Source organism: Pan paniscus, chromosome 18 (genome assembly GCF_029289425.2).
Source record: "Pan paniscus chromosome 18, NHGRI_mPanPan1-v2.0_pri, whole genome shotgun sequence".
In the NCBI taxonomy this organism is placed as follows: Eukaryota; Metazoa; Chordata; class Mammalia; order Primates; family Hominidae; genus Pan; species Pan paniscus.
In genome coordinates, this window is record NC_073267.2 from 10,811,509 (window position 1) to 10,834,968 (window position 23,460).

General features: G+C 43.9%; 1 long non-coding RNA gene across 3 annotated transcripts in view; it reads left to right on the forward strand.

Annotated features, from left to right (window-relative positions):
- Positions 1 to 1,229: 1,229 nt before the first annotated feature.
- The window catches only part of LOC117976192 (uncharacterized), a 37,078-nt gene continuing 14,847 nt past the window's right edge, over positions 1,230 to 23,460 (forward strand). Inside the window, exons 1-2 of one of the 3 annotated variants that reach the window (XR_008621307.2) lie at positions 1,230 to 1,478; positions 3,298 to 3,495. This is a non-coding gene — a long non-coding RNA (uncharacterized LOC117976192). The remainder of the gene's footprint in view (positions 1,479 to 3,297; positions 3,496 to 23,460) is intronic. The other 2 variants (XR_008621306.2, XR_004666770.3) reach the window with 2 other exon arrangements.

Sequence of the window (23,460 nt, forward strand, 5' to 3'; positions counted from 1 at the left end):
CCTGGCCAACATGGTGAAAAACACGCCTCTATTACAATTTAAAAAAGAAAAAAAAAAAAGAAACTGGATTCCCTTTTCCCCAAGGCAGGTCACAGAAACCAGAACCCCTTCTTTCTAAAGCCAGCCATAAAACCTATAGGTATTACTCTACGTCTCCCGACTCCACTTCCATGTAAGAACTGCCCATAAAGAAATTGTCTGACCTACCTTGCTTGATTGTAGGTCATCTGAAAGTTGGCTGTACAAACTGGGTCATTCTTGTCATACTCAACTAAATCAGAGTCAATGGGCAAGGGATAAAAAGCACTCAGGGTACCTAATATTTCTCTAGAAATGCTATTCTCTGCAAGTCCAGTGGCTGAAACTGCCTGTTGTAACTTGAAACCAGTTTTATCTATAGCTGCTGAGATAACCTACTGCAACTCTAGGACTAATTTTGCCCATAGGATTCACCTGCCAATTGGTGCTTGTCAGCTCCCTATAGCTTTACTAATGCCAATGAACTTTCTTTCAGGACCATACATAACATTCCTCTTTGATTTTTTTAAATCTTTTTTAAAATTGATTGATTGATTGATTGATTGAGACAGAGTCTCGCTTTGTTGCCCAGGCTAGAGTGCAGTGGTGTGATCTTGGCTCGCTGCAACCTCTATCTCCTGGATTTAAGTGATTCTCCTGCCTCAGCCTCCCGAGTAGCTGGGATTATAGGCATGTACCATAATGCCCAGCTAATTTTTGTATTTTTATTAGAGCCGGGGTTTCACCATGTTGGTCAGTCTTGTCTCGAACTCCTGACCTCAAATGATCCACCTGCCTCAGCCTCCCAAAGTGCTGGGATTACAGGTGTGAGCCACCACACCCGGCTGCCTTTTCTCCTATTAATCTGCATTTTGTCAGTTGATTTTCAGTGAATCTTCAGAGGGTCAAATGGAAGTTTTTCCTCACCCCTACCTGTCAGGCCTCTGAGCCCAAGCCAAGCCATCATATCCCCTGTGGCCTGCACATACACATCCAGATGGCCGGTTCCTGCCTTAACTGATGACATTCCACCACAAAAGAAGTGAAAATGGCCTGTTCCTGCCTTAACTGATGACATTACCTTGTGAAATTCCTTCTTCTGGCTCATCCTGGCTCAAAAGCTCCCCTGCTGAGCACCTTGTGACCCCCCTGCCCCTGCCAGCCAGAGAACAACCCCCTTTGACTGTAATTTTCCTTTACCCAAACCCTATAAAACAGCCCCACCCCTATCTTCGGACTCAGCCCGCCTGCACCCAGGTGAAATAAACAGCCTTGTTGCTCACACAAAGCCTGTTTGATGGTCTCTTCACACTGACGTGAGTGAAATTTTGGTGCGGTGACTCAGATCCGGGGAGTCACAATCCGAGATCAATCCCCTGTCCTCCTGCTCTTTGCTCCACCTACAACCTCGGGTCCTCAGACCAACCAGCCCAAGGAACATCTCACCAATTTTAAATCCGGTAAGTGGCCTCTTTTTACTCTTTTCTCCAACTCTCTCACTGTCCCTCAACCTCTTTCTCCTTACAATCTTGGCACCACACTTCAATCTCGCCCTTCTCTTAATTTCAGTTCCTTTCCTTTTCTGGTAGAGACAAAGCAGACACGTTTTATCTGTGGACCCAAAACTCCGGCGCCAGTCACAGACTCGGGAAGACAGTCTTCCCTTGGTGTTTAATCATGCGGGGACGCTTGCCTGATTATTCACCCACATTTCATTGGTGGCAAGTCAATTGCGGGGATGCCTGCTTTGACTGCTCACCCACATTGCAGCCCAGGGCTGCTCACCTGCTCACCCACCCCTTCTCTCCGTGTCTCTACCCACCCCTTCTCCACTTTCCTGAGGAGCAAGCACCCCCCACCCCTCCTCGCCATTTCTCCACCCCTTCTCCGCTTTCCTGGGGGCAAGCACCCCCCACCCCTTCTCACTTTCCTGGGGGGCAAGCATCCCCCACCCCATCTCCCCATGTCTCCACCCCTTCTCCACTTTCCCGGGAGGCAAGCACCCCCCACCCCTTCTTTCCATGTCTCTGCCCCTTTTCCACTTTCATCGGGGGGAAGCACCCCCCATCCCTTCTCACTTTCCTGAGGGGGAAGCACCCCCCACCCCTTCTGTCTGTGTCTCTACCCTCTCTTTTCTCTGGACTTGCCTCCTTCACTATAGGCAATCTTCCACCCTCCATTCCTCCTTCTCCCTTAGCCTGTGTTCTCAAGAACTTAAAACCTCTTCAACTCGCCTGACCTAAAACCTAAACGCCTTATTTTCTTCTGCAATGCTGCTTCACCCCAATACAAACTCGACAATGGCTCTAAATGGCCAGAAAATGGCACTTCAGGTTTCTCCATCCTACAAAACCTAAATAATTCTTGTCGTAAAATGGGCAAATGGTCTGAGGTGCCTGACGTCCAGGCATTCTTTTACACATCGGTCCCTCCCTAGTCTCTGTTCCTAATGCAACTCATCCCAAATCTTCCTTCTTTCCCTCCCGCCTGTCCCCTCAGTCCCAACCCCAAGTGTTGCTGAGTCTTCTGAATCTTCCTTTTCTGTGGACCCATCTGACCTCTCCCCTCCTCCCCAGGCTGCTCCTCGCCAGGACAAGCTAGGTCCCAATTCTTCCTCAGCCTCTGCTCCTCCACCCTATAATCTTTTTATCACCTCCCCTCCTCACGCCCAGTCCAGCTTACAGTTTAGTTCTGTGACTAGCTCTCCCCCACCTGCCCAGCAATTTACTCTTAAAAAGGTGGCTGGAGCTAAAGGCATAGTCAAGGTTAATGCTCCTTTTTCTTCATCGCAAATCAGATAGCATTTAGGCTCTTTTTCATCAAATATAAAAACCCAGCCCAGTCCACGGCCTGTTTGGCAACAACCCTTAGATGCTTTACCGCCCTAGACCCAGAAGGGCCAGAAGGCCATCTTATTCTCAATATGCATTTTATCACCCAATCAGCTCCTGACATTAGAAAAAAACTTCAAAAATTAGAATCTGGCCCTCAAACCCCACAACAGGAATTAATCAACCTCGCCTTCAAGGTGTACAATAATAGAGAGGAGGCAGCCAGATGGCAACGCATTTCTGAGTTACAATTACTTGCCTCTGCTGTGAGAGAAACCCCAGCCACATCTCCAGCACATAAGAACTTAAACACCTGAACCGCAGCTGCCAGGGTTTCCTCCAGGACCTCCTCCCCCAGGAGCTTGCTTCAAGTGCTGGAAATCTGGCCACAGGGCCAAGGAATGCCCACAGCCTGGGATTCCTCCTAAGCTATGTCCCGTCTGTGCAGGACCCCACTGAAAATCGGACTGTCCAACTCACCTGGCAGCCACTTCCAGAGTCCCTGGAACTCTGGCCCAAGGCTCTCTGACTGACTCCTTCCCAGATCTTCTCAGCTTAGCAGCTGAAGACTGACGCTGCCCAATTGCCTCAGAAGCCCCCTGGACCATCACAGACACCAAGCTTCAGGTAACTCTCACAGTGGAGGGTAAGTCCATACCCTTCTTAATCAATATGGAGACTACCCACTCCACCTTACCTTATTTTCAAGGGCCTGTTTCCCTTGCCTCCATAACTGTTGTGGGTATTGACGGCCAGGCTTCTAAACCTCTTAAAACTCCCCAACACTCGTGCCAGCTTGGACAACATACTTTTAAGCACTCCTTTTTAGTTAGCCCCACCTGCCCAGCTCCCTTTTTTGGATGAGATATTTTAACTAAATTATCTGCTTCTCTGACTATTCCTGGGCTGCAGCCACACCTCATTGCCACCTTTTCTCCCAGTTCAAAGCCTCCTTCACATCCTCTCCTTGTATCTCCCCACCTTAATCCACAAGTATAGGATACCTCTACTCCCTCCTTGGCAACAAATGATGCACCCCTTACCATCCCATTAAAACCTAATCACCTTTACCCCACTCAACACCAATGTCCCATCCCACAGCATGCTTTAAAAGGATTAAAGCCAGTTATCACTCACCTGTTACAGCATGGCCTTTTAAAGCCTATAAACTCCCCTTATAATTCCCCCATTTTACCTGTCCTAAAACCAGACAAGCCTTACAAGTTAGTTCAGGATCCGTGCCTTATCAACCAAATTGTTTTTGCCTATCCACCCCATGGTGCCAAACCCATATACTCTCCTATCCTCAATAACTCTCTCCACAACCCATTTTTCTGTTCTGAATCTCAAACATGCTTTCTTTACTATTCCTTTACACCCTTCATCCCAGCCTCTCTTTGCTTTCACTTGGACTGACCCTGACACCCATCAGGCTCAGCAAATTACCTGGGCTGTACTGCTGCAAGGCTTCAGAGACAGCCCTCACTACTTCAGTCAAGCCCAAATTTCTTCTTCCTCTGTTACCTATCTCAGCATAATTCTCATGAAAACACACGTGCTCTCCCTGCTGATCGTGTCCGCTAATCTCCCAAATCCCAATCCCTTCTACAAAACAACAACTCCTTTCCTTCCTAGGCATGGTTAATGTGGTCAGAATTCTTTTTTTTTAAATTACTATTATTATACTTTAAGTTTTAGGGTACATGTGCACAACATCCGGGTTTGTTACATATGTATACATGTGCCATGTTGGTGTGCTGTACCCATTAACTTGCCATTTAGCATTAGGTATATCTCCTAATGCTATCCCTCCCCACTACCCCCACCCTACAACAGTCCCCAGTGTGTGATGTTCCCCTTCCTGTGTCCGTGTGTTCTCATTGTTCACTTCCTACCTATGAGTGAGAATATTCGGTGTTTGGTTTTTTGTCCTTGCGATAGTTTGCTGAGAATGATAGTTTTCAGCTTCATCCATGTCCCTACAAAGGACATTAACTCATCATTTTTTATGGCTGCATAGTATTCCACGGTGTATATGTGCCACATTTTCTTAATCCAGTCTATCGTTGTTGGACATTTGGGTTGGTTCCAAGTCTTTGCTATTGTGAATAGTGCCTCAATAAACATATGTGTGTATGTGTCTTTATAGCAGCATGATTTATAATCCTTTGGGTATATACCCAGTAATGGGATGGCTGGGTCAAATGGTATTTCTAGTTCTAGATCCCTGAGGAATCGCCACACTGACTTCCACAATGGTTGAACTAGTTTACAGTCCCACCAACAGTGTAAAAGTGTTCCTAATTCTCCACATCCTCTCCAGCACCTGTTGTTTCCTGACTTTTTAATGATCACCATTCTAACTGGTGTGAGATGCTATCTCATTGTGGTTTTGATTTGCATTTCTCTGATGGCCAGTGATGATGAGCATTTTTTCCTGTGTTTTTTGGCTGAATAAATGTCTTCTTTTGAGAAGTGTCTGTTCATATCCTTTGCCCACTTTTTGATGGGGTTGTTTGTTTTTTTCTTTTAAACTTGTTTGAGTTCATTGTAGATTCTGGATACTAGCCCTTTGTCAGATGAGTAGGTTGCAAAAATTTTCTCCCATTCTCTAGGTTGCCTGTTCACTCTGATGGTAGTTTCTTTTGCTGTGCAGAAGCTCTTTAGTTTAATGAGATCCCGTTTGTCAATTTTGGCTTTCGTTGCCATTGCTTTTGGTGTTTTAGATATGAAGTCCTTGCCCATGCCTATGTCCTGAATGGCATTGCCTAGGTTTTCCTCTAGGGTTTTTATGGTTTTAAGTCTAACATGTAAGTCTTTAATCCATCTTGAATTAATTTTTGTATAAGGGGTAAGGAAGGGATCCAGTTTTAGCTTTCTACATATGGCTAGCCAGTTTTCCCAGCACCATTTATTAAATAGGGAATCATTTCCCCATTGCTTGTTTTTCTCAGGTTTGTCAAAGATCAGATAGTTGTAGATATGTGGCATTATTTCTGAGGGTTCTGTTCTGTTCCATTGGTCTATATCTCTGTTTTTGTACCAGTACCATGCTGTTTTGGTTACTGTAGCCTTGTAGTATAGTTTGAAGTCAGGTAGTGTGATGCCTCCAGCTTTGTTCTTTTGGCTTAGGATTGACTTGGTGATTTGGGCTCTTTTTTCGTTCCATATGAACTTTAAAGTAGTTTTTTCCAATTCTGTGAAGAAAGGCATTGGTAGCTTGATAGGGATGGCATTGAATCTATAAATTACCTTGGGCAGTATGGCCATTTTCATGATATTGATTCTTCCTACCCATGAGCATGGAATGTTCTTCCGTTTGTTTGTATTCTCTTTTATTTCATTGAGCAGTGGTTTGTAGTTCTCCTTGAAGAGGTCCTTCACGTCCCTTGTAAGTTAGATTCCTAGGTATTTTATTCTCTTTGAAGCAATTGTGAATGGGAGTTCACTCATGATTTGGCTCTTTGTTTGTCTGTTATTGGTGTATAAGAATGCTTGTGATTTTTGCACACTGATTTTGTATCCTGAGACTTTGCTGAATTTGCTCATCAGCTTAAGGAGATTTTGGGCTGAGACGATGGGGTTTTCTAGATATACGATCATATCATCTGCAAACAAGGACAATTTGACTTCCTCTTTTCCTAATTGAATGCCCTTTGTTTCCTTCTCCTACCTAATTGCCCTGACCAGAACTTCCAGCACTATGTTGAATAGGAGTGGTGAGAGAGGGCATCCCTGTCTTGAGCCAGTTTTCAAAGGGAATGCTTCCAGTTTTTGTCCATTCAGTATGATATTGGCTGTGGGTTTGTCATAGATAGCTCTTATTATTTAGAGATACATCAATAAGAGATAGCTCTTATTATTTAGAGATAATAAAATATCTCGTATTATTTAGAGATATTTAGCATGAAGCGTTGTTGAATTTTGTCAAAGGCCTTTTCTGCATCTATTGAGATAATCATGTGGTTTTTGTCTTTGGGTTCTGTTTATATGCTGGATTACGTTTATTGATTTTCGTATGTTGAACCAGCCTTGCATCCCAGGGATGAAGCCCACTTGATCATGGTGGATAAGCTTTTTGATGTGTTACTGGATTCGGTTTGCCAGTATTTTATTGAGGATTTTTGCATCAATGTTCATCAAGGATATTGGTCTAAAATTCTCTTTTTTGGTTGTGTCTCTGCCAGGCTTTGGTATCAGGATGATGCTGGCCTCATAAAATGAGTTAGGAAGGATTCCCGTTTTTTCTATTGATTGGAATAGTTTCAGAAGGAATGGTACCAGCTCCTCCTTGTACCTCTGGTAGAATTCGGCTGTGAATCCATCTGCTCCTGGACTTTCTTTGGTTGATAAGCTATTAATTATTGCCTCAATTTCAGATCCTGTTATTGGTCTATTCAGAGATTCAACTTCTTCCTGTTTAGTCTTGGGAGAATGTATGTGTCGAGGAATTTATCCATTTCTTCTAGATTTTCTAGTTTAGTTGCGTAGAGGTGTTTGTAGTATTCTCTGATGGTAGTTTGTATTTCTGTGGGATCGGTGGTGATATCCCCTTGGTCATTTTTTATTACGTCTATTTGATTCTTCTCTCTTTTCTTCTTTGTTAGTCTTGCTAACGGTCTATCAATTTTGTTGATCTTTTCAAAAAACCAGCTCCTGGATTCATGGATTTTTTGAAGGGTTTTTTGTGTGTCTATTTCCTTCAGTTCTGTTCTGATTTTAATTATTTCTTGCCTTCTGCTAGCTTTTGAATGTGTTTGCTCTTGCTTCTCTAGTTCTTTTAATTGTGATGTTAGGGTGTCAATTTTAGATCTTTCCTGCTTTCTTTTGTGGGCATTTAGTGCTATAAATTTCCCTCTACACACTGCTTTGAATGTGTCCCAGAGATTCTGGTATGTTGTGTCTTTGTTCTTGTTGGTTTCAAAGAACATCTTTATTTCTGCCTTCATTTCCTTATGTACCCAAGTAGTCATTCAGGAGCAGGTTGTTCAGTTTCCATGTAGTGGAGCGGTTTTGAGTGAGTTTCTTAATCCTGAGTTCTAGTTTGATTGTACTGTGGTCTGAGAGACAGTTTGTTATAATTTCTGTTCTTTTACATTTGCTGAGGAGTGCTTTACTTCCAACTATGTGGTCAATTTTGGAATAGGTGTGGTGTGGTGCTGAAAAGAATTTATATTCTGTTGATTTGGGGTGGAGAGTTCTGTAGATGTCTATTAGGTCCACTTGGTGCAGAGCTGAGTTCAATTCCTGGATATCCTTGTTAACTTTCTGTCTCCTTGATCTGTCTAATGTTGATAGTGGGGTATTAAAGTCTCCTATTATTATTGTGTGGGAGTCTAAGTCTCTTTGTAGGGCACTAAGGACTTGCTTTATGAATCTGGGTGCTTCTGTATTGGGTGCATATATATTTAGGATAGTTAGTTCTTCTTGTTGAATTGATCCCTTTACCATTATGTAATGGCCTTCTTTGTCTCTTTTGATGTTTGTTGGTTTAATGTCTGTTTTATCCGAGACTAAGATTGCAACCCCTGCCTTTTCTTGTTTTCCATTTGTTTGGTGGATCTTCCTCCATCCCTTTATTTTGAGCCTATGTGTGTCTCTGCATGTGAGAATACAGCACACTGATGGGTCTTGACTCTTTATCCAATTTGCCAGTCTGTGCCTTTTAATTGAAGCATTAACCCATTTACATTTAAGGTTAGTATAGTTATGTGTGAATTTGGTCCTGTCATTATGATGTTAGCTGGTTATTTTGCTCATTAGTTGATGCAGTTTCCTCCTAGCCTTGATGGTCTTTACAATTTGGCATGTTTTTGCAGTGGCTGGTACTGGTTGTTCCTTTCCATCTTTAGTGCTTCCTTCAGGAGCTCTTTTAGGGAAGGCCTAGTGGTGACAAAATCTCTCAGCATTTGCTTGTCTGTAAAGTATTTTATTTCTCCTTCAATTATGAAACTTTGTTTGGCTGGATATGAAATTCTGGGTTGAAAATTCTTTTCTTTAAGAATGTTGAATATTGGCCCCCACTCTCTTCTGGCTTGTAGAGTTTCTGCCGAAAGATCAGCTGTTAGTCTAATGGGCTTCCCTTTGTGGGTAACCCGACCTTTCTCTCTGGCTGCCCTTAACATTTTTTCCTTCATTTCAACTTTGGTGAATCTGACAATTATGTGTCTTGGAGTTGCTCTTCTCGAGGAGTATCTTTGTGGCATTCTCTATATTTCCTGAATTTGAATGTTGGCCTGCCTTGCTATATTGGGGAAGTTCTCCTGGATAATATCCTGCAGAGTGTTTTCCAACTTGGTTCCATTCTCCCTGTCACTTTCAGGTACACCAATTAGATGTAGATTTGGTCTTTTCACATAGTCCCATATTTCTTGGAGGCTTTGTTCATTTCTTTTCTTTTTTCTCTAAACTTCTCTTCATGCTTCATTTCATTCATTTCATCTTCCATCGCTGATACCCTTTCTTCCAGTTGATCGCATCAGTTACTGAGGCTTGTGCATGAGTCACATAGTTCTCATGCCATGCTTTTAAGCTCCATCAGGTTTTTTAAGGACTTCTCTGTCTTGGTTATTCTAGTTATCCATTCGTCTAATTTTTTTTCAAAGTTTTTAACTTCTTTGCCATTGGTTCAAACTTCCTCCTTTAGCTCGGAGTAGTTTGATCTTCTGAAGCCTTCTTCTCTCAACTTGTCAAAGTCATTCTCCGTCCAGCTTTGTTCCATTGCTGATGAGGAGCTGCGTTCCTTTGGAGGAGGAGAGGCGCTCTGATTTTTAGAGTTTCCGGTTTTTCTGCTCTGTTTTTTTCCCCATCTTTGTGGTTTTATCTACCTTCTGTCTTTGATGATGGTGACCTACAGATGGGTTTTTGGTGTGGATGTCCTTTCTGTTTGTTAGTTTTCCTTCTAACAGTCAGGACCCTCAGCTGCAGGTCTGTTGGAGTTTACTGGAGGTTCACTTCAGACCCTGTTTGCCTGGGTATCAGCAGCAGTGGCTGCAGAACAGCGGATATTGGTGAACCGCAAATGCTGCTGCCTGATCGTTCCTCTGGAAGTTTTGTCTCAGAGGAGTACCCGGCTGTGTGAGGTGTCAGTCTGCCCCTACTGGGGGGTGCCTCCCAGTTAGGCTACTTGAGGGTTAGGGACCCACTTAAGGAGGCAGTCTGCCCGTTCTCAGATCTCAAGCTGCATGCTGGGAGAACCGCTACTGTCTTCAAAACTGTCAGACAGGGACATTTAAGTCTGCAGAGGTTATTGCTGTCTTTTGTTTGTCTGTGCCCTACCCCTAGAGGTGGAGCCTACAGAGGCAGGCAGTCCTCCTTGAGCTGTGGTGGGCTCCACCCAGTTCCAGCTTCCCGGCTGCTTTGTTTACCTGCTCAAGCCTAGGCAATGGCGGGCTCCCCCCCACAAGGCTCGCTGCTGCCTTGCAGTTTGATCTCAGACTGCTGTGCTAGCAATGAGCGAGGCTCTGTGGGCGTAGGACCCTCTGAGCCCAGTGCGGGATATAATCTCCTGGTGTGCCGTTTGTTAAGCCTGTTGGAAGTGCACAGTATTTGGGTGGGAGTGGCCCGATTTTCCAGGTGCTGTCTTTCACCCCTTTCTTTGACTAGGAAAGGGAATTACCTGACCCCTCACACTTCCCGCGTGAGGTGATGACTTGCCCTGCTTCGGCTTACGCACGGTGCGCTGCACCCACTGTCCTGCACCCACTGTCTGGCACTCCCAAGTGAGATGAACCTGGTACCTCAGTTGGAAATGCAGAAATCACCCACTTCTGCGTCGCTTACGCTGGGAGCTATAGACTGGAGCTGTTCCTATTCGGCCATCTTGGCTCCACCATGTGGTCAGAATTCTTACACAAGAGCTGGGACTGCGCCATGTAGCCTTTCTGTCGAAACAACTTGACCTTACTGTTTTAGCATAGCCTTCCTATCTGCGTGCAGTGGCTCCTACTGCCTTAATACTTTTTAGAGGCCCTCAAAATCACAAACTATGCTCAACTCACACTCTACAGTTCTCGTAACTTCCAAAATATATTTTCTTCCTCACACCTGATGCATATACTTTCTTGCCCCCCTTCACTACCTCTCAGAAAGCCAAACTCATTGCCTTAATTTGAGCCCTCACTCTTGCAAAAGGACTACACGTCAATATTTATACTGACGCTAAATATGCCTTCCATACCCTGCACCAGCATGCTGTTACATAGGCAAAAAGAGGTTTCCTCACTACTCAAGGGTCCTCCATCATTAATGCCTCTTTAATAAAAATGCTTCTCAAAGCTGCTTTACTTCCAAAGGAAGCTGGACTCACTTACTGCGAAGGCCATCAAAAGGCATCAGATCCCATCACTCAGGACAATGCTTATGCTGATAAGTTAGCTAAAAAAGCAGCTAGCATTCCAACTTCTATCCCTCACGGCAGTTTTTCTTCTTCTCATCTGGCCACTCTCACCTACTCCCCCGCTGAAACTTCCACCTATCAATCTCTTCCCACACAAGGCAAATGGTTCTTGACCCAAGGAAAACGTCTCCTTCCAGCCTCACAGGCCCATTCTATTCTGTTGTCATTTCATAACCTCTTTCATGTAGGTTACAAGCCGCTAGCCCGCCTCATAGGACCTCTCATTTCCTTTCAGTCATGGAAATCTATCCTCAAGGAAATCACTTCTCAGTGTTCCATCTGCTATTCTACTACCCCTCAGGGATTTCTCAGGCCCCCTCCCTTCCCTACACATCAAGCTCGGGGATTTGCCCCCACCCAGCACTGGCAAATTGACTTTACTCACATGCCTCGAGTCAGGAAACTAAAATACCTCTTGGTCTAGGTAGACACTTTCAATGGATGGGCAGAGGCCTTTCCCACAGGGTCTGAGAAGGCCACCATGGTCATTTCTTCCCTTCTGTCATAAATAATTCCTCAGTTTGGCCTTTCCTCGTCTATATAGTCCGATAACAGACTGGCCTTTATTAGTTAAATCACCCAAGCAGTTTCTCAGGCTCTTGGTATTCAGTGAACTAATGGTCTTTTAAAAATACACCTCACCAAGCTCAGCCACCAACTTAAAAAGGACTGGACAATACTTTTACCACTTTCCCTTCTCAGAACTTGGGCCTGTCCTCAGAATGCTACAGGGTACAGCCCATTTGAGCTCCTGTATGGACGTTCCTTTTTATTAGGCCCCAGTCTCATTCCAGACACCAGACCAACTTGGACTGTGCCCCAGAAAACTTGTCATCCCTACTATCTTCTGTCTAGTCATTCTCCTATTCACCATTCTCAACTATTCATAAATGCCCTGCTCTTGTTTACACTGCCGGTTTACACTGTTTCTCCAAGCCATCATAGCTGATATCTGCTGGTGCTATCCCCAAACCTCCACTCTTAACTCCCTCTTAAAGTAAATAAGTAATCTTTGCTGGCAAGGCTATGCTGAACCCCCTTGAGCACTGTCTAATTGGATGTCCTGGGTCCTCCCAATTCTAAGTCATTTAATACCTGTTTTTCTTCTTCTCTTAATTCGGACCTTGTGTCTTCCATTTAGTTTCTCAATTCATACAAAACCACATCCAGGCCATCACCAATCATTCTATATGACAAATGCTCCTTTTAACAACCCCACAATATCACCCCTTACCACAGAATCTTCCTTCAGCTTAATCTCTCCCACTCTAAGTTCCCACACCACCCCTAATCCTGCTCGAAGCAGCCTGAGAAACATCGCCCATTATCTCTCCATACCACCCCCAAAATTTTCACCACCCAACACTTTGCCACTATTTCATTTTATTTTTCGTATTAATATAAGAAGACAGGAATGTCAGGCCTCTGAGCCCAAGCTAAGCCATCATATCCCCTATGACCTGCACATACACCTCCAGATGGCCGTTTCCTGCCTTAACTGATGACATTCCACCACAAAAGAAGTGAAAATGACTTGTTCCTGCCTTAACTGATGACATTACCTTGTGAAATTCCTTCTCCTGGCTCATCCTGGCTCAAAAGCTCCCCTGCTGAGCACCTTGTGACCCCCACCCCTACCGGCCAGAGAACAACCCCCTTTGACTGTAATTTTCTTTACCTACCCAAATCCTATAAAATGGCCCCACCCCTATCTCCCTTCACTGACTCTCTTTTTGGACTCAGCCCGCCTGCACCCAGGTGAAATAAACAGCCTTGTTGCTCACACAAAGCCTGTTTGGTGGTCTCTTCACACGGACGCAAGTGAAACCACCGAGTCAAGAAATTTAGCAAGTGTCGTTTTTTTGTATTTCTCCTAAATTGGATTTTCCAGAAACACAATGAATATTTATAATAGCATTAATGAGCTCACTTATCACCAAGTGCTGGTTTGCAGACATGATCTGAATGATGCCACCTTTCACTCTTTCTTTTTGAATCTTTTGGCCAAGAATTACTGTGTAAGGTTTTGCACAAGAAAGGAAATCTGCCATCTGTTCGGCGCAATGGCCTTATTTGTGTATTCAAAAAGACATGATCCGGAGTGGGAGGTTTCATTAAAGTGGCTGCAACCCTCCAAGGCATTCTTCTTGCACTACTTGTCTGTGGAGCTTTGGGGTAGAAATTAATAAAAGTTTTGGCAGAGATTTGTAGGATATTAATGTTGGTTGGGGATTTGATTCATTGTTTTCTTGAAGTGGGAAGAAAAGATCCCAGGAACACTGCCCAGCTAAGGGTGAGTGAATGTGATGGTAATTTACATGGAAAGGATTAACCAATTCTTCCTGAAGGATGAAACTGATCACCTTTGAGAGGTAGTGTGCCTCAGGGTCTGTTCCCACCCTTCCTCAGTGGCTGGGCTGAAACTACTGCCCCTGGTTCTCAGTTAAACCTTAGGATTCTCAAGTGCAGGGTTTCTCTATCTTTGCCTGAAAGATTCAAACTATGAAACTGGGCATGGTGGCTCACACCTATCATTCCAGCACTTTGGGAGGACAAAGTGGGCGGATCACTTGAAGCCAGGAGTTGGAGACCAGGCTGGGCAACATGACAAAACCCCATCTCTACAAAAAATACAAAAATTAGCTGGGCATGGTGGCATGCACCACTGGCCCCAGCAACTCAGAAAGCTGAGGTGGGAGGATCACTTGGTCCTGGGAGGTGAAGGTTGCAGTGAGCCAAGATCATGCCACTGCACTCCAGCCCAGGCAATAGAGTGAGACTCTGTCTCCAAAAAAAAAAAAAAATTCAACCTCTAGAAGCAAAGTACAGAATCTCATTCCTATCCAGATGGCACTGACTATGTGGGAGTTTGACATTATGTTTAGGGGCTAAAGTTTTTTTATTCCAATAGATCATGTACAAGTTAAGGGATATTATCCATTCGAATAAAACCTTCGCCCTCTGAAAGTTCCCTGAAAATCAACTGACAAAAGGTAAATGATAGAAGAAAAGGCATACACGTTTATTAGCATGTGCTGGGGAGGATCGCAGAGTGGTGGCCTAATATCCCAAAGGGATACAGATTCTTCTATATCCGACTTCTTAGGGGAGAGGATCATGGAGAAGTGTGAATGATTTTAGGAGAGTAGCAAAGGATTTTTATTTTTATTATCATTATTATTTTGAGACAGAGTTTTGCTCTTGTTGCCCAGGCTGGAGTGCACTGGCACAATCTCCACCTACTACAACCTCCGCCTCCTGGGTTCAAGCAATTCTCCTGCCTCAGCCTCCCAAATAGCTGAGATTACAGGTGCCCACCACCATGCCCAGCTAATTTTTGTATTTTTAGTAGAGACGGGGTTATGCCGTGTTGGGCAGGCTGGTCTCCAACTCCTGACCTCCGGTGATCCACCCACCTCGGCCTCCCAAAGTGCTGGGATTACAGGCGTGAGCCACAGCTCCCAGCCACAAAGGATTTTTAGGGGAATTCAATGGACTTAGAGAACACACGATGGCTTGGAACAAAGTCTGTTGGGTCTGCAGAGCAGAAAATGATTTGTGACAAGTCTGTTCAGGTGTGTTGGCAGACTTCAGTCAGTCTTCCTGTGATGTGAGTTCAGCTAATGAAAACTCAGGGACCGGGGTCATTGTTTTCTTCTTTTTCACGTCCGGGCTTTAGGTAGATAAGGGAACTTCAGAGAACAACTTCATCCTGTGTTTTGGGAGACACAGAGGACTGAGCGATGAGAAGTAGGTGGGTGAGGTCAGAGAGACCTTAGGTCTTCCTCAGTTCGGCCCATCAAAGTGCCCTATTTTGGGGTATCGGTTTCTGACTCCTAACAATGGTGAAAAAATTGGGCTTGAAGTGGACTGGAAAGTTAGTAAAATTTCTTTAACTGTAGCAGGAGGAGTCATAGACACAACCTCTCAGACACCGGATTGTGGAAGGAAAGAGCTTTATTCTTCTGGGAGCATCGGCAGACTCAAGTCCTAGAAACTGAGCTCCCTGAATAAGTAATTCCTGTCCCTTTTAAGGGCTCACAACTCTAAAGGGACTGCATGAAAGGGGGTCGTGATCGATTGGGTAAGCGAGGGGTAGGTGACTGAGGGCTGCATGCACCAGTAATCACAACGAAACAGAATAGAACAAGGAGTTTCACAACGCTTCCTCATACAGTGTCTAGAATCTATAGATAACTCAAGCAGTGAGGTCAGGGGTTGAATTTTAACTACCAGGCCCGAAATGTGACGCTGGGCTGTCTGACTATGAATTTCACTTCTGCTTATTCTTTTAACTTCTACCTTTTCAGCAAACAAGAAATTAAGTATAAGACAACACGAGGAGTGGTCTCCTTTCTCATGACCACCTCCGCTAGTTCAGAGAAAGGTGCCCACAGTGACTGGGTGACCAAGATATTGTTGCCTCAGACATTTACATTTCAAAGGGGATAAATCCAAGACCTTTGAAAAAAATGTCTCTGGGTTGTAAATCTGGCAAGAGGCTTACTTGCCTCTGAAGAGATTTACAGACACACCAAAAGATTAAAGTAAGAATTTACGACCACTAGGTTTCTCTCAGGAATACTCTAAGAGGAGGGGGATATGGTCTCTTTTCTTTTGTGGTAACAGGGGAAATTCTTTTTTTGTTTGTTTTTTCTTTTTTCTTTTTTTTTTTTCTTCAATTGGTAATACTCAATTGTCCCAAAACTTTTAGAGTGATTAGAACAGAAAAAGTTAAATATATCTTTGATTTATTTTTTCGGTCTATTTTTTTCAAAATGCCATTATAAGGGTAATACAATTTTATTGTGAGGAAACTGGGGAAGTAAAGAAAATCATAAGGAAACTCAAAGCCAGCTTTTGAAGTTCATTCTAAAAGGATGAACTCAATTTGGGTCTGCTTGGTAATTATGTAAATGTCCTGTTATAATTGATAATTAACTATTTTGTGTTTTGCATCATCAAAGCCAGCTCGGTATAGTTGAATAAAAGGCACACCAAATGAAATCTCATATCTAGACTAATTTCAAGAGAACCAAAGGAAATTATTATAATTATCATGAATTTTCTAATCACTAGAACAGCATAAAACCTTTCTTTCTGTAGCAAAGTACCAGTGAGTGGAAGGTGCAAGATAGAGGCTGTCACAAAAGAAAGGGCAGCCTAAGAATGAGAAGTTATTGCTTCTCTTTTCTATTCCTCCTCCCAGAGGTTGAGTTCTGCATGCCCTCCATCCCCACAATTCCACTTGACATTGCCACTGTCTTCCTCTAACCTGTCTCTGATTCTTCCTTACATTGCTGGTGGAATGACCATTCCATCTGACATATCAGATTATTCACTATTTCTTCCTTCTCTGTTACTCATTTGTTGAGCAAGTTTACTGAGCACCTATGTGCCAGCCACTAGCCAAAATGCTGGGGCAAGGCCTAGCACAGTGGTTCACGCCTATAATCCCAGCATTTTGGAAAGCTGAGGCATGGCCAATTGCTTGAGACCAGGAGTTCACAACCAGTCTGGGCAACATGGCGAAACTCTGTCTCTACAAAAAAACAAACCAGCAAACAAAATTTAGCCAGGAGTGGTGGCACACACCTGTGGTCCCAGCTACTTGGGAGGCTGGGGTGGGAGGATCACCTGAGACTGGGAGGTTGAGGCTGCAGTGAGCTGAGATCGCACCATTGCACTCCAGCCTGGGTGACAGAGAAAGACCCTATCTCAAAAACAAAACAAAACAAAGTGCTGGGGCTATAACCATGAATGTGATAGGAGAGAGCGCTGGTAACAGTACTCTCTTCTTCATTCTCTTCCTCCTGGCCTATCTCCTTCATCCTTTCCCTAGTTTCACTACTTGGGGCTCCAATATGAAGACCTTTTTGGATGTATTGCATCTTCGTATCTCCAGGGCCCAGCACAATGGCTGTATTTTTGTACATGCTTCTCCAGCATGTATGAAATGAATGAATTCTCTATTGAAATTATTGGCCAGGCGCAGTGGCTCACGCCTGTAATCCCAGCACTTTGGGAGGCCGAGGCAGGCAGATCACCTGAGGTCAGGAGCTCAAGAACAGCCTGGCCAACATGATGAAACCCCATCTCTACTAAAAATACAAAAAAAATTAGCTGGGCATGGTGGCAGGCACCTGTAATCCCAGCTATTCTGGAGGCTGAGGCAGAAGAATCGCTTATACCTGGGAGGCAGAGGTTGCAGTGAGCCAAGATCGTACCATTGCACTCCAGCCTGGGCAACAAGAGCAAAACTCCATCTCAAAAAAGAAAGAAAGAAAGAAAGAAAAATTATTTATTCAGAGTCTGGGTGCTAGAGCTGTTACAGAAGGAATTAAAACACTACTTGGAATCTTTCCATTTTTATCTACATTGTTTTTTCTGCTTATTAAAATATGAGTCAATATCATAATAAAATCATTACAGAAATAAATAAAATAGAAAGTGCAACTCCTCCACATTTCTAAATTCAAGAGATAACTGCAATTTACAATTTGATGTGTGCTTCTCTAATTTGTTTCTCTTTTTACGTAGCTCTGTCTTTCTATATACACACCTACACAGGTATATTTATATCCTATACGTAATTTTAAAACCCAAACAGGATCATAGTAGTCAAACGAATCTTCAACTGCTTTTTTTTCTTTTTTCTATTTGATGATATATCTTGGCTTGGATTGTGCTGAATTTCTTCTAAATATCTCTTCAACTGTAAATTGTATGCTTTTCTATCAAGGCCAGAAGCTCACTTATTTTTATTAACTAGTTCTCATTATTATAAAAGAAATACAAGGCTGGGCATGCCTGCTGACTCCTGTAATCCCAGCACTTTGGGAGGCCCAAGTGGGCTGATTACTAGAGGCCAGAAGCTCGAGACCAGCCTGGCAAACATGGCAAAACCTCATCTCTACTAAAAAAAATACAAAAATTAGCCGGGCATCGTGGTGCACGCCTTTAGTCCCAGCTACTCTGGAGACTGAGGCTTGAGAATCACTTGCATCCAGGAGGTGGACGTTGCAGCGAGCAGAAATGGCATCACTGCACATTAGCCTGGGCTATAGAGCGAGACTCTGTCTCAAAAAAAAAACAAAAAAACAAAAATTATTTTACAGAAGCTTCTGCATAATCAATAAAATCATCGGGTCTGGAAATTGTCAAATACTTGGTTACCTAACCATAGCGCAAACTGCTTGCCATTCTCTAAAAGCTAGTCTTTTTTTTTTTTTTTTTTTTTTTTTTTTTTTTTTTTTTTGAGACAGTCTGACTATGATACCCAGGCTAGAGTGCAGTGGTGCAATCTCAGATCCCTGCAACCTCCGCCTCCCAGGTTCATGCAGTTCTCCCGCCTCAGCCTCTCAAGTAGCTGGGATTACAGGCACACACCACCACACCTGGCTAATTTTTGTATTTTTAGTAGAGATGGGGTTTCGCCATGTAGGCTAGGCTGGTCTCAAAGTCCTGACCTCAAGTGATCTGCCCACCTCGGCCTCCCAAAGTGCTGGGATTACAGGTGTGAGCCATGCACCGGCTGTTCTTTTCGAAAATCAGAAACCAACCGGTTTCTTATTATAGACGACTTCCCAGAATGAAAACTACATTACCCACCCACCTTTGTAATAAGGTGTGTCCGGGTGACCACATTTTGTCCAATGGGCTATGAGAAGAGCCATGGACAACTTCCCAGTTCAGTGATGCCTCACAGTATGGTGTGTTCCTTCCTTGTGTCTTTTTCCCCTGTGTAAAGGTTGGAATGTGGACTTTGGACCATGAGAAACAGCCCAGCACCTCAGAGATGAAGACACAATGAGATGAAAGGATCTTAGGCTCCTGACAGCTTTGCAAAGTAGGACTTTGAAAAGTAGTTGGACTTCTTTAGGAGAGAGAAATATACTTGCATCTTTGCTCTTGTAAGCCACTGCTATTTGGGGTCTGTGCTATGCACAGGTGAATGCCTGCCTTTATGAGGAATGTAAGCCCCTTTATTTTATTTTTTTATTTTTTTAAATTTGAGACAGAGTCTCACTCTGTCACCTAGGCTGGAGTACAGTGGTGTGATCTCAGCTCACTGCAACCTGTGCCTCCCAGGTTCGAGATATGCTCCTGCCTCAGCCTCTCAAGTAACTGGGATTACAGGCACATACCACCACACCCAGCTAATTTTTGTATTTAGTAGAGATGAGGTTTCACCATGTTAGCCAGGCTGGTCTCGAACTCCTGAACTCAAGTGATCCACCTGCCTTGGCCTCCCAAAGTGCTGGGATCACAGTGTGAGCCACCACGCCCAGCCATTTTTTTTTTTTTTTTCTTTTGAGATGGAGTCTTGCTCTGTCACCCAGGCTGGAGTGCAGTGGCGCAATCTCAGCTCACTGCAACCTCCACCAGGTTTGTGCAATTCTCCTGCCTCAGCCTCCCGAATAGCTGGGACTACAGGTGTGAGTCATTTGCCCAGCGGTAAGCCTGGTTTTGAGCACTGGGTCTAAACACTTCTGAGCTCTGTGATCAGGAGCATGTCACTTTAAAAAAATTTTTTAATTTAATTTAGTTTAATTTAGTTTTTTTTTTGTTCTTTTTCCCTCTCACCGCAGCTTTTCCCAACTACTGGGAGAACCAGGAAGGCCAAGGAGCCTGTCTCTTAACCGCTTGGAGCCTTACTTGTCTCATCCATGAAATGGGAATAAAAATAAAACAAACCTCAGAGTGTAACCGGGACAATCAACATTTCTTCGCAAGATTGTTGCCAGAAAGAGGTCCCAATCCAGACCCCGAGAGAGGTCTTTGACTTTGCCCAAGAAACAATATGGGGCCCAGTGGGGTTCGAGACTAGCCTGACTAACATGGTGAAATCCCAGCTCTACTAAAAATACCAAAATTAGCCAGGCGTGGTGGTGCATGCCTGTAATCCCAACTACTCTGGAGGCTGAGGCAGGAGAATCGCCTGGACCTGGGAGGCGGAGGTTGTAGTGAGATGAGATCGGGCCATTGCAGCTTTTCCTTATAAATGATTATTATGGAGGCCTATTTAACAGGAAGAAATTATTCTTCTCTTTTAATTGATTAATTCATTCATTCATTTTATTTATTTATTTTCAGAGTCAGGGTCTCACTCTGTCACCCTGGAGGCTGGAGTACAGTGGTGCAATTATAGCTCACTGCAGCCTTGACCACCCAGGGTCAAGCAATCCGCCCACCGCGGCCTCCCAAAGCACTGAGATAACAGGCATGAGCTACCGTGCTTAGCCCAAAAACAAAGTATTATTATTCCTTGTTCTTTCTCTTCTTGAGAGAATTAGAACCGCCACTTCCTTCCATATGAATTTATCATCTTCATACAAGATGAGCCAACCATAATATCATACTGTTTGGCCACAGAGATTGGTCGAAAGATGGACATGTGGCCCTTGCTAAACCAATCAGAGTCCTTCCTTAGAACTTTATGATTTGGGGTTGGGCGCGGTGGCTCACACCTGTAATCCCAGCACTTTGGGAGGCCAAGGCAGGCGGATCACCTGAGGTCAGGAGTTCGAGACCAGCCTGACCAACATGGAGAAACCCCGTCTGTACTAAAAATACAAAATTAGCTGTGTGTGATAGCGCATGCCTGTAATCCCAGCTACTTGGGAGGCTGAGGCAGGAGAATCACTTGAACCCGGGAGGCAGAGGTTGCGGTGAGCCAAGATCATACCATTGCACTGCAGCCTGGACAACAAGAGCAAAACTCCATCTCAAAAAAAAAAAAAAAAACTTTATGATTTGGAACCGGGGGGGAAAGAACAGTAAGAATCACTGTGTAAATGTATGCAAGTTGAGTTGTACACTGAGTAACTTGCATAGCTATACATGGTAGCCTATGAAACGTAGCGCCTGGAAGTTACTGGTGGTTGGGTGGAGGGCACATCCCAGCTTCCCAGAGATGGCTAATCTGTATGCAAATAGAGTAAAATTGATATATATAGGGAGAAGAAGATATCTGAGATAGGAAATGAGAATCCTGACTGTTAGCATTAAAATCCCAGACATCCTACCTGGGAATAGGTTTGAATCCAACATTGTGACCTGGAGGATATTTTGGCCCCTAGTGTATCCCTCTCTTTCTATCTCTCTTCAGTCCCTCATTTCAACATAGTCCCATTTCTTTTTCTTTTTTTTTTTTTGAGATGGAGTCTCCTCTGTCGCCCAGGCTGGAGTGCAATGACGCGATCTCGGCCCACTGCAAACTCCGTCTCCTGGGTTCAAGCTATTTTCCTATCTCAGCCTCCCAAGTAGCTGGAACTATGGGCATGTGCCACCACACCCAGCTAATTTTTGTATTTTTAGTAGAGACAGGGTTTCACGATGTTGGCCAGGCTGGTCTTGAACTCCTGACCTCGGGTGATCTGCCCACCGTGGCCTTCCAAAGTGCTGGGATTACAGGCGTGAGCCACTGCGCCTGGCCAACATAGTTCCATTTCCATCCTCTCTGGCTTCCACTTGACCTCCACATCTCTCTCTCTTCCCTCTTTCTTTCTTTCCTTCTCTCCACTCTCCTCTTCCCACTCCTTCCCCATTTTTCCCCATTTCTATCTCTCCTAGTCTCTCCACCTAACAAAACACCTTACAATTTTCTCATCAAGTAACTAAGAAATAAATGCAAACTATCATTCTTTGATTCAAATAATAATGAATACTACAGCTATAAATTATCAATACAAATTAACACCAAAAACAACTAAACATCTCAGAAGGTCAAATTTGCTTCTAGCTAAAAATCGACAAAACATTCTAATTTTCTGCACTAAATGTGTATCTTTGATAATTTATCCCAGGAAAATAGGACTTAGCTGAAATAATGGTCTCACAATGAAACCAGTTGTAAATTATAATTAGTATATGCAATACGGGAAAAAAGTAGATTACATAAAGAAAAGCAATTGATTCCATGCCACCAATTTCAGTACATTAAAATTTTTAAAAGTTTGGGGAAAATTAGAATAGTTTAATGGACTCACGTAGATAATTGATCACAAAATTAAACTGGCTTAGTAGAGTTTACTTTGGATAATGCTTTCTCATTGATAATTCAGCCATGTTTTATTTATTTATTTATTTATTTATTTATTTATTTATTTGTGTTTATTTATTTATTGAGAAGCAGTTTCGCGCTTTTTTTTTTTTTTTTTTTTTTTTTTTTTTGAGACGGAGTCTCCCTCTATCGCCCAGGCTGGAGTGCAGTGGCGCAATCTCAGCTCACTGCAAGCTCCACCTCCCAGGTTCATGCCATTCTCCTGCCTCAGCCTCCCGAGAAGCTGGAACTAAGGCGCCCACCACCACACCCGGCTAATTTTTTTGTATTTTTTTTTGGTAGAGAAGGAGTTTCACTGTGTCAGCCAGGATAGTCTCAATCTCCTGACCTCGGGATCTGCCCACCTCGGCCTCCCAAAGTGTTGGGATCACAGGTGTGAACCACCACGCCTGGCTGGAGTTTCGATCTTGTTGCCGAGGCTGGAGTGCAATGGCATGATCTTGGCTCACCACAACCTCCGCCTCCTGGGTTCAAGTGATTCTCCTGTCTCAGCCTCCCGAGTAGCTGGGATTACAGGCATGTGCCAACACGCCCAGCTAATTTTGTATTTTTAGTAGAGACGGGGTTTCTCCATGCTGGTCAGGCTGGTCTTGAACTCCCAACTCAGGTGATCTGCCCACCTCAGCCTCCCAAAGTGCTGGGATTACAGGCATGAGCCACCAGGCCCGGCCAGCCATGTTGATATAATTCTGATCTAAACATTTGTATTCAAAATGTCCTGGCCAGGTGCGGTGGCTCACACCTGTAATTGCAACATTTTTAGGAGGCTGAGGTGGGATGCTGCTTGAGCCCAGAGGTTTCAGATCAGCCTGGGAAACATAGTGAGACCCTGTGTGTGTAAAATTAAAAATTAGCCAGGTGTGGTAGCACATGCCTATAGTCTCAGCTACTCAAGAGGCTGAGGAGGGAGAATCGCTTGAGCCTGGGAGGTAGAGGTTGCAGTGAGTTATAATCATGCCACTGCACTCCAGCCTAGGCAACAGAACAAGACCTTGTCTACTTTTTAAAAATTATTATTATTATTTGAGACAGAGTTTCACCCTTGTTCCCCAGGCTGGAGTGCAATGGCGCGATCTTGGCTCACTGCAGCCTCCGTCTACTGCGTTCAAGCAATTCTCCTTCCTCAGCCTCCCGAGTAGCTGGAATTA